Source organism: Patagioenas fasciata, chromosome 1 (genome assembly GCF_037038585.1).
Source record: "Patagioenas fasciata isolate bPatFas1 chromosome 1, bPatFas1.hap1, whole genome shotgun sequence".
Taxonomy (NCBI): domain Eukaryota; kingdom Metazoa; phylum Chordata; class Aves; order Columbiformes; family Columbidae; genus Patagioenas; species Patagioenas fasciata.
Window position 1 is genome coordinate 25744353 of NC_092520.1, and position 18019 is coordinate 25762371.

The 18019-nt window shown below is 41.4% G+C and overlaps 2 protein-coding genes across 10 annotated transcripts in view; both read right to left on the bottom strand.

Moving 5' to 3' along the window:
- Nucleotides 1-18019, bottom strand: part of STARD13 (StAR related lipid transfer domain containing 13) — a 309147-nt gene that overhangs the window by 69280 nt on the left and 221848 nt on the right. Inside the window, exon 1 of one of the 9 annotated variants that reach the window (XM_071804777.1) lies at nt 9015-9202. The exons of 6 other annotated variants lie outside the window; for them this stretch is intronic. The gene's annotated coding sequence lies outside the window, so the exon portion shown is untranslated. Of the gene's footprint in view, nt 1-7587; nt 7674-8983; nt 9203-18019 lie in introns of those variants that run through there. 2 more of the 9 variants (XM_065829857.2, XM_065829864.2) reach the window with 2 other exon arrangements.
- The window catches only part of LOC139827249 (uncharacterized), a 343678-nt gene that overhangs the window by 39583 nt on the left and 286076 nt on the right, over nt 1-18019 (bottom strand). The gene's annotated exons all lie outside the window — the stretch shown is intronic.

The following is an 18019-nucleotide window of genomic DNA, read 5'->3' on the forward strand; positions in this document are numbered from 1 at the left end:
TCTCAGCCAAAATAAGAACCTTATTACAGTCAATACTGCTCAAATATTCAATGACAAATGAGCTGGTACCTCACAGGATTTACAGTCCTCACAGCAGGCGAAAAAGGAAAGGCTAAGAAACAAAAGCAGGGAGACTTACGGATGGTCATCCTGTGAAGGCAGCAGTTTAGCTCCTCTGGGTTAAATGTAGAAAATGTGAGCTCAACCCACTCGAACTGAGTAGAGCCCAGGATCTCCTCCTTCTGGGATGAGTGCTCTAATTCTTAGGTTATTTTGCAAGAGGAAGATAAGTCACATCCATATTCAAATGAGTAAATGGATTCTAACTGCATGGAGATTGCCAGCATTTATTTCATATTGTTCCTCTATATTCCCAATGGAAGAGATATTTACTTAAATGAGGCAGATTGAATCATCCTTGGGTGGGTGGATGGATGGAGAGGGGGAACGGCTTTTCCCCTGCAGGTCTTCAGTACGCAACTGCTGCTCTCTTTAGACTGTACAAAGAATTTAAGCAGCTATGACGAATGGACTGGACCATCTGCTTAACCCCAAGTAACTAAAAGCTTGAATTAAAGGGACTAGGTTCCCCACCACGCACATTGCTTCTCTAGCAAATGCCAGCATTTCTTGGTTTTTCAGACAAACACCATGGTATTGCTAATTGTAATGGGCTTGACTTTCATCTGGAAAAAATTAGTCTTGTTGCTGCCAAAGACTGGCCCAGAAAATCGATGTAAAACTTCAGGATCCTTGCAAGAAAACGAGGCTCTGTGTTAGGTGGAGCCTTGTTGCTAGGAAGGCCTGTTGTTGAATGTTTTCATCAGGAACATTAAAAACATTATTTCACATTATGGTCTCTGACTTAGTATGGTAAACAGCCTTCAAAACCACAATCTAGTAACAGTGTCTTTGTCCCTGCTTGCCATCAATGGCAGACTATTTTCTCTTCCTTTTTTTTCAAAGTTATCCACAAAAATAAAACAGAATAAAAAGAGAAACCATGCACTCTTTCAAAAGCAGACATAATTTAATCTGTAAGACAGAGAACAGAAGAGTGTGGGTTTTCTCTGACTGTGGACTTCTTGTAATTTCACTGGAGATAAATATTTAGATAACGAATGGGATATTTAATTGTCAGGAACTATTATATTTAAAGAAAGTGCTAGAGATTTTCAGACTTGTTTTCCTATGTGTGTTGACAACCCATTCCCATCATTTACACTCTGTATGACATATAAATACAATCACTGCTATAATTTGTAAATTGTTAATATTAGGACTGTAGGGATGGCTATGCTTTCAGCTCTACATAAAAAAGACAGCTTTTGCATCAACATTTGGCTGAACTTCCATTACATTCCCATCCGTTATTTGTACTCCTTCTCCTTCTCCTTGGCCTCCCTATTTTTTTCTCATTGCTCCCCTGCCTGATTTGATCTGGGAAGCTGCACACCCTGCCTGCTCTTGGCTTCTGTGATCTTCATAAAACATGAAACAAATAAACACAGAGGAGGAAAGGACAAAACCAAAAGCAGGGGGATTTTTGGGATATCTCCAGCTGTGCATGTAATCAGGCAGTGACACCATCTGAACCATCCTGCCCTGTCTATCCTGTCCCCTTCTCAGTTTGTGTGAAAATGAAAGGTTTTCAGGTCAGGACCACAACTTATCATAAATGTGTCCAGCATGAGGGCAACAGGACAAGAGTTTGTTAAATGCTACTGTCCTAAGTCAGGAACCAACCATTAGACCTGAAAAACACATAATGGGTAGAAAAAGAGTAGAAGTTTCTGGAGTTCCAGGAGCTACTTTCAGTATTATTTCAGATGTGCTCTTATTTGAGGGTGGTTTTTCCATATATCTCAGCTTACCTAAGTGTCAAATAAATTCTATCATAATACTTAGTTCAAAGAGATCTTGTGAAGTATTACTAATTGGAATTTGAAATCTCTGGAGGAAAACCACCATGCAGTCTAGTAACTGGAACTGCATGGACAGTCTCTGGTTGGTTACCAGTCAAGCTATAGATAAGATATTAGGTTAACAGATACAGGAAGAGAACTTTAATAATTTCTATGATTCTATGAATAAGAAATGCATGTATCAGTAAATAAAGTATTAAATGACTTCCCTTATCAGCATGCATTTGTCAAACTTTCTTGGGTTTTGTGTACAGTCGCAGAACCACCTCCAAAAGGATCGAAAGAATCTTATTTGTCATATCAGAAAAATAATTACTCATAGAATAAGAAAATAAAACCACTTCTCACAAAGAAAAATGAACTTGTAAGATGATGCAGCTCTGAAACAAATTATATATATTCTACTAATCAATAAGATACAGTTGCCAAGGCAACACTGACATCAGAAAGTGAAATACAGAGGTCCGTCTTACATAAACACATACACATACCAATACGTTATGTGAACTTTTGCAATCTAGCAGTGACTTCAAGGAAAAATATGTTTTTACAAAAGAACACATATTTTCCCAGGCTTGATAGATTCTTGTGTAAGAGCTTTTATGAGATTTTAGACAAGTTGTATTTTGTTTGGTAGTCTTTGTTCTAGTTCTTTTCTTACGGGAAACAAAAAAATGTTGGGAAAATATTGCTTTCAATGAAAATTAATTCTCTCTGTTAAAGTGACTTAAAACAGTGACAACTGGATGGGACAAGAAACTCTACCAAAATATTTGAATACCAATTCTGAGCATAGTTAAGGATAAAAACTTTGAATTGCATATCCTATTTGTATTATATTATTCACATCTCGAGGGACAAATTCTCAGTACCAAGACTGTAAATAAGAAAGGATTTTTTTGCACGCTACGTACTATTCTCATTATATGTGTCTTAACTAGAAAGCTCAGTTCTGCTGTGTTATTCAACAGCTATGATAATCCCACTGAGCTGAGTGGAATGAATCCCAGAATGAGATGATATTGAGGATGACTATAGGTGATACCAGCCGGCTCCTTCTAATCACTAATTTTGGATTTAATTTTAATAGTTCAGGATATTATCCCATAGCTCACCACCAAAGCTCTCTCAGTACAAACGTAGGTTGCAGGTAGAAGCTACTTCTTTTGCTGTAACTAAATAAAGCTCAGGTTTCCTAGCAATGTTCTCAACTTGTTGCCCCCTCTTTGCAAAAATGATGGACAATACCCACTGGTCGTAGGATACCACCTCATGGCTCCCTAAATTACTGCTCATGTTTCACCCATCTGTGTGCTCAGACACCTGGAGCTGGGAGATATTTTCCTAACTTGGATGTCATAGCAACCAGGGCTGAGGAATTAAGTCAGAACTATAGCTGTCTATTGAATTTGCTCTGGAAGCTCGGGTGGGTAATATAAATGTCATATAAATAAATAATACGAAGCATGAGGGTGTTTGACTGCTGCCTTAAAGGTCTGCCAGCATGCTCATTATCAGTATCAAGCTTTTAAAACTATATTTTCTGAAAAATGATTTTCAAACAGTTTTTGTAAATGAACTGGTTTAGCTCATTCAGCAACCAAGTTCACTGAAAACCTCCAAAGGAGATATCCCACTCAGATCCGGGTCAGCCTCCTAATTTTCAGTTTAGTTAAAATGTGAACTTAACTCACTATGCAGCTTTCTGAAATGTGCTTCTAATGACGAACTCGTGGTGTTTTTACAAAGAACTGGGCATACGGGATGGTATTTTCAGGTATGTATAAGCAATTACAGTCCAAACAAAATAATGTCTTCATTTCTCATTGGGTTAAGTGATGAAAAGAGTGACTATTATGGGTGATTACCTCTTCTATTAATTTGGATGTAAAAATTAGACATGCTCCTACAGGCCTATGGTGATTTAATGCACCATGCGAATGCTAAATATCAACATACATCTGTATTTTGAATTCAGTGGCTCAGAAGCACAAGAGAGGTACACATCATTGTACCACATTCGCTCGTGTTCACCTGTGTGTGTATTCCCGCAAACCAAATTAATACAACAGAGCTGCCCAAGTAGGTTGTTAGCCACTGGTGGAGGGATGTGATGAATTAATATCCTCTGAACACACAATTTGCTAAATCCTTCTTCTCTGGCAGGCGAGGGTTTATGTGCTGCTCTAGGTGTCCAAGCTGCTGGGACACAAAGACAAAGGAGAGATACAGAGAGATGAGTAATGCCTGGATGCTATGCTCTGCTGCACTGAAAAAGAAAATGCAGAGGTGCTTTTTGGAGTTGGGGTCTAGGGTGTGGGCATAGGGACCCAGCAGAGAGTAAGGGCAAGCTCCAAGTACTTCCCCAAAACTAAGCCAGGTAGGACCGTGTTGTGACTTTTCCACTGTACATCAGTTCTCATGGCTGGCAAAGGGCTGTCATTCATGGTTTTCATCCCTGTTCAAAGCCTGCAAAACAAGTGCTCAAGCAAATAGTACTTCGCTTTTCCCCAAAATCATCTCCAAATGGAAGGACCATTTCCTATGGAATAGGTTAGTCCAGCCTTCGCTCCTCTCAGCAGTGCTCCATGAAGATGCTCCAGCCACTAACGCCTTCTGCAGGACCACTAGCTCCCATTCACCTTCTGCCCAAACTGTTGACTATGTTGGCAGATTTCAAGAACTGAGACAGCCCTAACCAGTGATTTCACAAGACTTTCCTTTTCATTTGCTATTCAGTAACTCAGAACCACCTCCAAAAGAGGTGTTTGTACCTGCAAGTGGAAGACCACCTCCACAAAAGTCCTCTCAATCAATCCTTTTCTTTTGTCTATAATGTCCACAGATTTAACTGAAGGATGATGATGTTTTATTGAGTGCACTTGCCTTCAAAAGCATCAATAAATCAACAATCCAGAGGTAATTAAGGAAGAAAACAATGCTAAGGGCTTGATTTAAATACACAAACCCCAGAACATTCAGCACTCAACCTCAGCCCATCCTGTCTGTCTCTCTGTGCAAAAAGGTTCTTCAAGCAACAATTGAGCTTAGCTCATCTGGATATGTCCAGTGGTTGGAAACAGAGTTTAATGTAGCTCCCCTGGCTTTTATCTGCTTAAGTCAGAATCCTATTATTGTTTTAGCTTTACAATCATTTAATTACAGCAATGTCCTAGCCAAAAAAAATTGCCTGGGTGGCCTGAATATTATACCCCCATATTTGTTATGAGATGACCTTTCTGCTGAGTTCAAAAACCCATTCTTGATCACTTGATTTGGGTGGGAGTTTTCCTTGTGAGGATTATGAGTACATTACAAGCACAGTCTACTTGATTTATGCACAATTTTTCACTGAAGGTACAAAACAAGTAGCCATCAACTTAATGCCGCTTAATGCTGAAGGCTTTAAAGGGTCACATGAAGTCATCATTTTTATGGGACGGCAAAAAATTCACGATTCTAGGTTAGGGTTATAAATGAATAAATAAATCACTCATGCATTGCATTCCGTTGGCCCCTACTCTGAGCTCTTTTAGTACATAACAGTTTTGCTGTTACTGTATATCCTGTGCAGACATTCAGTGGGAGGTTTTATAATGTTCCACAGCCTACAGAGGTCTCTTTTTCTTTCTTTCTTTTTTTTTTTTTAAATCTAATTTTCTGGTTTTAATGTATCTGATAAGGAAAAAAGAGACAGCTGTAGCAATATCACCCAGCCTATGTTTTTCATGTACTATACAGTAAAGTACAAAAGGACAACATTTATTAAAAAAATGGGATAATACTGTGCAGTGTGTGTGGAATATGTTCTGAGATATTTTACACTGAAGACGTAGTGCACTCAGGAAGGCACCTTCATGGTGGCCACATGAAGGATGTTTCCAGGTAATGAAGAGACTTAAGAGCTGACTAATAAAAATATAGGGACTGTGAGGACAGTAGCCAAAATGGCTACCATCTGACAAATGAAGAAGGGTTGGGGCTTGGTAGTCTCCAAATGTGCTTCAACTTACCAGGAGAATGCAGTCCCATTGGATGAAGAAACAAGTTTTCATCAGCTTAGACCATTTTTTTCCCCCCTTCTACCCAAATGCAAGATTAAAGGGAGACACTGGACTTAAACTGGATCTGTTTGCCAGCACTATCTCATTGCGAGTGCTCTTGATGAGGAAGATGGTTCCCCTTTGGGACACTATGACAAGTCACCAGGACACTAGATTTGCTCTGTGTCTCAGGGCAGGTCAGTGGCACATCCAAGGAAAAGAACCGATACCTTCACCTGAAACCCATGGCACTACCTACTGCCCTCCTCAATTAGATCTACCAAAAACCGGGCAACGCTCAAACTCAGTTAATCAAGAGCAAAACCAGCTATCCCTCTGGGATGGTCCCAACAAGAAAGTGTTCTGTGAGAGGACAACCAAAACGTAGTAGTTGAAAAGGAGGCCAAAAAAATTAAGAATGTAGAAAAGGTTACAATTAGTCTAACTTCCCGTAAACTTACAAATCAGAGGTCAACACATGAGTAACAAAGAGATGTCCGATAGCCATAAGCACATCCTCAACAAATAAACAGACACAGAAGATGACATCAAGACAACATGATGACCAGTGAAGCCAAAGAATTTCAGTGGGCTGAATGACACTACAGGGCAATAGCACAGGATGCTGTTCAGAAGGGAGGTGATGCCAGGTTTATTCCTGTTTAAGCACAGTACTTATAGCTCCTACCAAAGTGATAAAAATACTTGACAGATACGTGAAGCTTCCTTGGCAGTTGGGGTAAGGTAGAAGAACTTGCTTGCTTGCTTTCCCACTTTGTTAATGAAGAACTTCTTGACTGTACTAAGGGTTATGCCTGGGAAACTGGATGTGAGACACAATATAGTTTTCTTTCTCCAGGTTTGTTATGTGACCCTGCATTGGACTTGGCATTGTAACCATTAATAGAGGACCCTGTGAAGAGACTGATGAGTACAAAATGAAGTAGTATTGTCCATTGAAAAATCCATTTTCTCCCTATTTTGGTTAAACCTCAACACAGTAGCGCAGTACTGACTAGGAAACATATACCCCCACTCTCGTTTCATCATATGAAAATGCTGGCACTGCTTCCTTGCAACATGAAAGCAAATGGCTGTAGATATTCCTGGGATATAACAAGCAACTGCCATGCTGTGATGTGAGGTGAACTGATTTGAAGAGAAACACCTTGACAGACAGACAGGCAAAGCACACACAAATATTAACAGCAAGGTAAAGGAAATACACTGATGTGCAGCATATCCTGGTTGTCTCTACCATGCTTGACAAACTCTTTATTCCTTACAAATTAAGAAACACTGGGAATTGCGGCTACTTTAGCAACAAACATCAGAAGAAAAGTGTATTCTAGCATACAGACCTCATTTGCAAGAGTGGGATGAGCCATCTCAGCAAGCCCTGCACACTGAAAACAGACCTTTCCCTCAGACTTTTCACTAATTCTTTTGCCCTCCTTCACCATCAGCCAAGCTACCAGCAGGCTACAGAGATCTGGATTCATTTCTGTTCATTCTTCCTCAGACTTCTGCAAATCATAATTTCCAAAACGTGCCCAGCACTAGTGTAAGCAGAACCCACATTTTTTAGCTCTCTGGGACCCAGAAAAAAAGAAGCAAACCTCTGTCTCTGTGTAGCAGCAAAAGCGGTGGCAGGACATGCCGGGCTGTCCAGCATGGTCTGGTCCCCTTGAGGGTGCCAACAGTCCTGATCAGAACAGGAAGTCAGGATAATGTAAAGAATCCACTTTTTTTTTTTTTCCCCCCAGTTGTCCCTACCATCAGTCACTGTGCCCCCTCCCCCTAAGTAAATGAAATCAATCAGCAGGGATTTCTGTAAAATACATAAAACAGTCATCTTCCAGACTCTACCAGAAGATAAATGGTTCCAGACATTGGACTGCAGCCATTTTCCCACACATGCTACAGTGTTTTGTCATCCATATTGGGCCATAATAGTGAGTGGGTTTTGGTTTGTGTTTTGTTTTTTTTTTTTCCCTCAGTCAGCAGCCAATGCTTCTGCTTCTAACTCGTACATTAAAACCACTGCAACAAGCGTAATTTTTCTGTACAATTTGTAATGGAAGAGTTTAGTTCCCAATAATACAGTCTGGGGTCTTGTACAGGATTTTGTCACTTTTCTGCTACAGCTAATATCTCCTCATCACTCCCAGCTGGAGTTTCACAAACCTTTTTGGGATTAAAGCATATCACCCCAAATATGAGCCACCGAACTGAAACGAGCATGAAACTATGAACATTGCATCCCTTATCTGAGAAGTTGCTAAGAAGAAATAACAGGATTGCTTACAATATCTCACAGTGGCTTTTTTGCTGGTTTCAAATAGGGATACAAATACGTGACAAAAGATACATCACAATGTGAGTTTACTACTAATGCTAACATATTTTAAAGCAAGTCCTTAATAATCTGTGAACATAAAATGCACTTTGGAAAGAACCATGGGGCTTTTTCATTATTAAGAAATGTGCAACCGAATTCTATCCTTAATTAAATCAGGAGTAATTTTATTAACTGCAGTAGACTTAAACCTGACTTACATCAGTGTAAGTGAGGGTAGGATTTAGCCCCGGGCTGTTTATACACTGTAGTTCCAGTTAGTTTAGATCTATTTGGGTGGGAAATCCTTTCCCCTTTCCAGAAAAAATATTCTTGCCTACTCTTTTAACCTCGCAACTGATGCCAAAGCAGTCTTTTCTTCCATGATATTTTTCAGAAAGGTTACAAACAAATCTTATCCTCGACAGGAGGTGACCTTATTAAACAAAACCACCCTTTGAAATGATGGACACCAGCAGTTTTAAAGTTTGTTTACAAGTTTTTAAACAAGCCACCTCGAACAGATAAGCTTATTTACATTTTAAAAATAAATAAAAAACTTTAAGTAAAAGCTATTTCATAAAGGAGCTACTTATGTCTGTTTTCAAAGCTGAAAATCCCTTCCAAACAGTACTAGCTGCTGTATTAAATATCCCTGCTGCAGTATAGAAACTTACTGTCCACAGATATCCTTGGGCTTCACTGTACCTTTGAACCAAAATCACTTTCTTCTGTACTTCATTTTCTGCTCTCTTGAAATCGGATTCCCAGCTCCTGACAGATGGCTCCTCTGTCACTGAGCGTGGCTTCCGCCTCCTTATCACTGCCAGCTAATGCTTCCACGATGCTTCGCTGTTCTCTGCGGAGCTGTGCTCTACATCATTTCTCCTCTGATCAATGCTCCGCTCAGTTTTAGGTTGGTTTCTAGTCCCGCCTCCTGCTCTTGAAGAAACGAAAACTCACAGCTGGATTTTCTATAAATCATCCCTTTTAACAGTGGCTGAGCAAGTATGGCAAATACTACAGCTAAGACCTGCTGCTCTATTTGAAACTTCAAAAACAATTCCTCATCTTAATGATGCACACATGAAAGTTAATCATGTACTAAAATCACTAATACTGAAAAATAGTGGCCGCATAATTGTGACCTTCAGGGCTTAGAAGCTGATTAATGTAATACAAAACTCCTCTCTGTTCCAGAGGGGGAATATGGTAAAACATACTGCCTCCATGAACTGCTTTATGTAATGTTGCGCTTTGAACAGGAGCTTGTAATTCTTACAAAGATAAATTAAAATTTACAATACAGAGCTTTTTGACAGACTAACCCAGCATACACACTGTTTAGGCTAGCACCTCTAAGCTTAAAAGAGCCTTTGCCATCATAGCAGCTCTTTTGAAGTGTGGGCAGGAAATACTTTTATTTTCTGCACAGCACTAAGTGCACTATTCAGCGCTGAACTCATTATCATGTTTAACAAAGTGTGGAGTATAAAAGCAAGGTGGTACCATAAAACCAGTGCTATGAACTTTGTTCCTATGAACAGAGCGAAACAGAGCTGAGTTTCTGTAAACTGTAAATTGTTTTAATCCTCCGCCCTCCAGATCTTCTTAAGAAACTGTGCTGTGGAAATGAAAAATGACTGGGCAGATCTGGATACAGTCTGAATAGGCTGAAAAATCCTGAGGTTCTTGGGATTTTCTATGGTGAGAGCTGCATCCCAGCTGAAAGTGTCGGCAGGGCTAAAACCGACTCCTTCCTCGCTAAGAGCTGACCGTGTCCCGGTGGCACACAGGGTCCCCTGACCGCTGCCCAAGCTGAAGAGCAGCTGAGCTCTTGGAGGTTCAACTCCACCAGCATCTCAGGAAGGGTGGGAGATGTGCCAGAACAGCTTTTCCCCGGCTGTGCCACTCGGCTCCCAGCAAACAAGGACCTGGGGGCTTTCACAGGCAGGAGCTGGAGCTGGGCAGCTGCATTGCCAGTCTTATGTATGAGTGGATCTCGTCCCTTTTTGAGGTCTCTTCTGCCCAACCCTAATGTGTTCCAAAAACGTATCAGTAAAAAACCAAAAAAAGCACTCCTCTCCGCTCACACCAGCTCTCTAACCACTTCATTACATGCCCTGCCTTTCTCACAAGTTCAGTTTTTCCACACCATAGATGACTTCACGGGCTTCTGTCAGATCCTGTTTAACTCTCTTTTTTTTCCTAAGCTGAAGAATCCCATCTGTTTCGTGCTGGGCTTTGCTGCCCACCCCTGTACGTGCCACTGCTCCCATAAGTGATGCAGTTAGCCCTTTAGTTCACACGGCAGAAGCTGATGTTACAGCACCCGAGGCCAAGCTTTTCTCCCAGTCTGTGACCGCCATTTGTGGAAATGGGAAAATATTCTCATTTTCTTTGCTTACAATACTGCAGACAGTAACTGAGGTCAGTCAGTTGTCGTCATGCAATCTGACAGCTCTCCACAACCATCACATGAGTGGCCTGCACACAAAAATTTGAGAACAACTACCCCAGACTAGTTTCCAAATGGTAACTAGCCAAGCAGCCTAGGAGAAAGGCGTATGGATTAAGTAGCCAGGAAGGCTCTGAGCCGAGGGCAGCACCACTCTTATGGAGCTACTACTCTCTTAATCAGCAGCAGTAAGACATGGGTCCTGGGCCCCAGTCCAAGCAGCTGTGACTCAGATTTGAAGCGCTGCAACAAGAGTGCTCTCCCGTGGATGCACTGGCTGATCAGTGCCAGTAGCTTGATGGCGGAGAGTGAAACATGCAGGAGAGAAGCACCATCCCTTCACCAGATCCAAATATGTAATGGCAAATACAATTAATCTGCTTTCCAGGTGCTGCAGTACATTCAATACTTATCAGCTGTCAAAGCACACGACTGATTAAAATTACTTGCTTGACCTTTAAAACGCACTTGAAAATCCATAAATGAGACCAATCAGTGGTACTTACCCATTTGAATAATAACAGAATTTTGAATCTCTAGCAAAGGCTGGAAGAGAAGATTAAAACCTTGATACCACAGTGTGACATGCACCCTATGAACCTGGGATGGCACTCTTTGAAGGACTTTTACAGAGCATTTTATCTAATGCCTGGAGTATGTTTGTGCTACATAGGGCAAGATTTGTTCTTTCTCTGCCTTGCGACTGTTGACCATCATCTGAATAACAAGAAGAAAAGCCTGCTGCAGGTGAAAAGAAATATATTTATTCTACATGGTCCTTCACGTGCTTCAATTCCAGACAGTACACTGAGATCCTTAGGGATGAACAGGATGATCTGCTCCCACCACTAGTGAGTGTCCAGTTCGCAGACTCAAACTAGACTAAATACACAATAAAGCAGCAAAATGTGGTGGCAGAGATTTTGGTTTACCAGGACTGTTTGTCTCTGCAAATTTTCTCCTGTTAGACCACACTATTTGCTAATTGTGAACACAGTCCTACAGTAGCCACTGTTGTGCAGATACTGCAGCCCTCCCTTCCACCTCACCTGGAAGGTGAGATGAGATCTCACTCATGAGATCTGCTAAGACTGGATACCAGATCTGACTGCCACAAAAAATCAGAGAGTACATCCCAAACTGTGACTTCCTACGTCAGGTACACAAGGTCAAACATTTCTAATTAGTCTCATTATCATTTAAAAAAAGCTTAGAAAATGTTATCTGAAGGGAAAGACTTGGACAGCTGTAGATTTATTCAATTGGTAGGATCACAGAATAATAGAACCATAGAATAGTTCAGGTTGAAAAGGACATTTAAAAGGTCATCCAGTCCAACCCCCCTGTCATGAGCAGGGACATCTTCAACTAGATCAGGTTGCTCAGAGCCCTGTTCAGCCTGGCCTTGAATGTCTCCAGGGATGGGGCATCTACCTCCGCGCAACCTGGGCCAGTGTTTCACTACCCTCATTATAAAAAAAATTCTCCTCATTATTTCTAGTCTGAATCTCCCCTCTTTTAGTTTAAAACTATTACCCCTTGTCCTGCCGTAACACACCCTACTAAAAAGTCTGTCCTCATCCTTCTTATAGGCTCCTTTTAAGTACTGAAAGACCTCAATAAGGTCTCCCTGGAGCCTTCCCTTCTCCAGGCTGAACAAGTCCAACTCTCTCAGCCTGTCCTCACAGGAGAGGTGTTCCAACCCTCTGATCATTTTTGTGTCCCTTCTCTGGCCTCTCTCCAACAGGTCCATGTCTTTCCTGTACTGAGGGCTCCAGAGCTGGATGCAGGATGATCCCTTGCCTAGATGTTCAATAAGCAAGAAATCTCTGCCGGGGAAGAGTTTAGGGTGCTACAGCAGATGTTCACTTGGGTCTTCTGATCTGTAGCCTCTTCCTCTGCTGACACTTGCAGAATCTCCAGAAGAAACATGAGCAAACATTTTGGTACATGGACTTTTGTCAAAGACCTTTCACCTTGGTGTAAAGAGCTCCTTTGCAAGGAGCTAGAACTCCATCCAAGGACCTTCAGTGCTCACAGACACTGTGATGAAAGTATGGCAGAAGGAGCTACTACAGAGCTCCATGGGCTCTGGTGAAAGTCTGCCCTGCTTTATCCTTAGAAAATGCTGGATCATAAAATCACAGGGCCATGAGGTAATTCAGGTTAGAAAGATCCCCAGGAGGTCTCATATCCAACAGTCCCTTTGGTCTTCTGGCCCTGCTGAAACACCAAGTTCGCCAATAGTTTCATCTCCCCACAACCACACTTGTAAATAGAAAAGCTTGGCCTTCTCAGTGCAACCAGGATGGCTATGCCTGCTTGGCCCTGGACTCTTTTCAGGGGTTGAATAAATTTAGTATATCAAGCCTTCTACCAGGAAGCTGCTGGAGAGAGAACTTTTAATAGTTTAAAGGCACTCTGACTGGAGCGTATTTGTTTATAATGTGGTAAACAGAACCATTAAAAACCTTATATTTTACATCTTAAAACTCTTAGGATACATAAGAACACATTATTTCTTCCTACTTTCAGAGTTTGCTTTGCTAAGATAGCATGCATGAGCAGTTAGAGAGACTTGGAAACACCTTGTGCCCCTTGAGAAGAAGCAACAGACATGAGGATGCTGCTGGCGGTATGAGCAAGATGAAGATGCTCGCAATATCTCACAATGAATCTCACAATATCTCCTCCCCACAGCTACTCTGCAGCTTTGCTCCTCTGGTGGTAATGAGCTTCATTTTCAGATGAAACGTCTTCACAGGTGGGCTACACAGTCCTCCAGCATAAAGGCTGTTTTCCCCTCATTGGTGTTTGCCCTCCAGTTGCAGGGAATGAGAACAGCCTTGTTCTGCCCATGGACAGGAGACTAAAACACAGTCACTGTCTCAGTCTTCTTCGATAAAATAAGTTATTTCCCCTCTAACAGCTTTTCTGTATTCACCACCGCAAGCTGAACAGAGGATGGATCACGGGGAACGAGAAAAGAGTGCAGCATTGCAGATGGGACCCACAGTGCCATGTACTCATGCCTCCTGTGGAAATACATTGCTGGATGGAGCTGACGGCTGGGCTGCCTTGTCAGACCACGTTTTGTGAGCGACTGGCAATTATTCTCCAGTCTGCAAACACATTCAATCAAGCCTTTGATCTTCTCCGTCCTTCCCAACTGCCAGTATTTCCTGCTACCATCCCCTAATCACGGTACCAGGCCACCGATAACCACCGTACAACCGCAAACCCAGCTGCATGCAGAGGCAGGGCACACGGAGCCAGTGCCCCATTGCTTGCAGCTTTCCTTTCATCGCATTTTATTATTGCGTGTCCTGGGCTAACCCTTGCAGATTCTGGAGGAAAACTCAAGGCAAAGGCTTTATTTTGTGCTACCAGGACCAGGTGAACCCTGTCTTCAGGTTTGCCCTACAAACACATTCATTTTTTCCTAAAGATAATGAAATTTTGAAAAGTTACAGAGATGAGGGGACATAAAGTGCTGTGTAACACAGATATGCTTACAGAAATAAAAAAGAGACAAGGGGAAAGGAAAAATAATATCCAGGTTATTACTGCTTGAAACACTGCATAAAAATCAATATTTCAAGGCAAAATCAAAAGAAAAAAAAGAGAATTGGAAAGTTCCAATCTAAAGCAGAAAATTGTAATGATAATATGTTGAGTGGGGATATTTTCCTGGGCAGTTTTCATGCAGCAGATGCTCTTACCTAAGACTGCCATTTCCCAAAGGCATCCTGAACTATTTGTCATTCATTTACTATTGCAGTGGTTACATAAAGTAGGACAGTTGTACTATCTCCACCTGATGAGAAAGTCATACACTTCTGCATTTTAATATAAAACACATTCTTTGAAGGATCAAAATATGTATTACCTAACTTATTTTTCAGGAAACCCTCTCTCATTTATACTTGGTACTCATTTAGCTTTTCAGAGTCTTTCTCCTGCTGGAAAATCTGTGGAGTTTACATGGCATATGTCTGAATCACATGTGTTCCCTTTAATAGCCAATACAAATTTTTTTCAACTCTAAACTCTACAGTTTGAGTCTCACTTAAGAAAGTCAAGCAGCGCCTCTCTGCTTTACTCATCACGCAACCGAATGACTGCTGATCTACTCGCTTGCCTCGCTGCAAAGCACGGGCTCCCAGAGCCCAGCCCAAACCAGTCCACTTTGGTTTGATCCAATACGGTCGTAAATCCCACCCTGATTCCCAACACTCTTCAGCAAGCTCTGTTCCTCAATATTTTTCCCTTCTCAGGGACCAGCAGTCTCATGCTTAATTCAGCAGCATCTCCTCCTTGCCCCTCTGCTCCTGCAGGCTGGGACCTGCGAAAGCATGGCCATGTGTTTCTGCTAATGTGATCCTGTGGGACAAAGCATCTCCAGAGCCTCCAAAATGTCATTTACTGCACTTAAATGACAGTAGCCCAGTTTAACATGAGGTTCAGTTCATGCATGGCAGAGACCCAGTATTTCGTTAGTTCATTTGAATACTTCAAAGAGCACAGAAATAACAATTCTTGGAATTGCTGCATGAGTCAAACTTTTTTTTAAGTTTATATTAAAATGTGAATCACTGGTTTGCTTCAGGGGAGGAAAAAAAATCTTGTTTTCAGCAAAAAGCTAATTGGTTGTCCTGAAAATCAGTAATTAAAAACACCACTAACAGACAATAATCATCTGGAGTGCTAATTTCCTTCTGTACATAAAAGACTTAAAAAGAACAGAGTATGAGGGAAATGTTCAGTATCAGCATTTGCCCCAAGACCCAATACACCCAGGGGCTGGCTTGGGATCCCCCCTGCAGGGAAATGAGAGCTAGAAAAGTTATTTTTGTTGCTGCAAATAAAAGTTGGGTTTCTGAAGCTATATGCCTGCACCATTTAAAATGACCTCAGTCACAGGCAAACCTGAAATGTCACCCCGAGGGACATCATCACCATCACTATCATCCCCCATGCACGTGTCAGTGAGAAGTGCCACCACCCTGGGCAGGAACTGCTGCTGCTATTTACAACTATACAAGACTGGAAACAAAGAATATGGTTTCCAAATTAAACAGCAGGAGTAATTTCTGTCGACAGGATGTAATTACTCCTCTTGTAAAAGAGCTGTGGAACGCTTAATGGCTTCAAGCACTAATACCTATGGAAACAGAGCGTTCCCCAAATACGCAGCCAAGCGCTAGCTTGGGGAGCAGCAAATGGCCAAGGACACATCCTGTACTGCCTAAAACTTCCAGGGCCTCCTTCCAAATACTGCTCTAGCTGGACTGTTGAAGTTTCTGAAATCAGGTATGATCACTGCCCAGGGTGAAACTTCTTCTGTCTCTCACAGGAGCTGTAGTTAACACACTGACTGTGCCGCAGCCTGAGGTATAGATTTTCCACCATCATATCTCAATGCCAGGTCTGTGACTATTTCAGGTAATTTATCTGACAAGACTACTGTATTCTCAAGAGCCTTGTTTATGAGCAGGCAGGATCTGAGACCACATAAAATATATCAAAGTAAATGCAGTACGATGTATGGCATCTTGAAGTTGACATGCTTGTGATATTAATTTTCCTAAGGTCTGACGAAAATACATTTTCAGATCAGAAATAAGAAGCAGCACGCAAATGCAGAAATGTTTTAATCATGGCCAGAACATTCCCAGCATCCGAAAGCCTCTTCATGGAAAGTGTGTTGGGTGGAGTATGCCAGGCCTTAAATACCCTATAGCAACTCAACCCTTACATTTATATGCAAAAATTCATAACCATACTTAGGAAAACAGACAAGCAGAGCTCTCCACAAACAGCTCTCCTGTTACACGTTTTTTACTGGCTACACTAGTGCAGTCTAGAGCTTGGGAGGAAACGAGTGTCCCAGCACCTCCTCTTTCATTTCTACCAAAAATATTAAGTTTTCACAGCACATCCATATGCCTAAGACCTCTAGTCTCCTGCAACGAAACCAAGTCCAAACAAGGCTGGGAGGCTTACCTCACCTCTTGCAGACTATCACACATTTCCCAGAGATTTTAAGGTGGGATTCATTAAAATAAAGAAAGGTGCTGCTTATCACAGGAGAAGATTGTTTCTAAGCAACAGGAAAAGACAAAAGTTTTTCTGCACAGCCCTGCCTCAAACATCAGCAGAAAAAAATGCTTACGTGCTGACAATTCATCTGAGGAACTGCTCTGGAGCTTAGCAGACCATAATCAAGATATCTGAGGTTTATTTTGAACAAGCACTTAGGGGAACAGGCATGAATTCTTGATGTTAGTGGTGCCAGTCAGTGTGTGATTCTCCCATCCTCACACCAACTGACGAGAAAGCAAAGGAGTCTGGTTTGTGACTATTTCACAGCATAATATTTCTTTTCTAAATATGTAAAGACTCTTTTTGGGCAAAATTTAGCATGCTTGAGGTATGCAACAGTGTATCCCTGACCTTTCAGAAACCCAGAGAACTGATGTTTGCTTTTCTGGTAAGTCATGTTGTTGACAAATTGGTTTTCTTTCATCACATACATGTACAGAAATCTTTACTGATCATATTTCTATCACCACTGTCCTCCAGATCTTTCAGCATACCTTACAGAGGGGCAAAAAATCAAAGGAAAACAAAAAAATGGCAGTACATCAGGCAGTTTTAGGCACAGAAAAGAATGGATTTTCCCAAGGTCATTTACTGCAAAATGAGATTTGCTTTAAGGGTCTTGATTACGTAGGTCAGTGCTGGGAAGCTACCTGGACATGTGAGGCTGTGTTTACAGCTGATGCAGCCAAGACAGAAGCCACTAGTGGGTCTTAGAAACGAAGAACCCAAGTGTAAGGGAACAAAGAAAAGGGATTTTTCAGAAGACTGTGATTTGATTACATTTACAACACTTTACTCCCTCCTAAGATGGTCTCAATTAGACATATTTTTGTGTACCAAAAGCATATGATGCCACACTAGGCCTTGTCATCCTCTTGGCAAAAGCAACAAACACTTCCTAGCACAAAAGGGCCACACTGTGGTTTTGTTTCAAACATCACTTCCAGGAAAAATGAAGGAAAAAAAAAGAAAAACTCTGCGCAAGATATTCTGTACCCAAGGACAAAGCTGAATGGTTTCAATGTGAGTAATTTTCAATCTTCTCCTGCTTGGCATTTGTGGTATGAACTCTGAAAAGTCATTACCAGTAATTTTGTCATTTCAAGTGTTTGTAACGCATGAGAAGTAAGTGCTTTTAAAATGAGAAGTC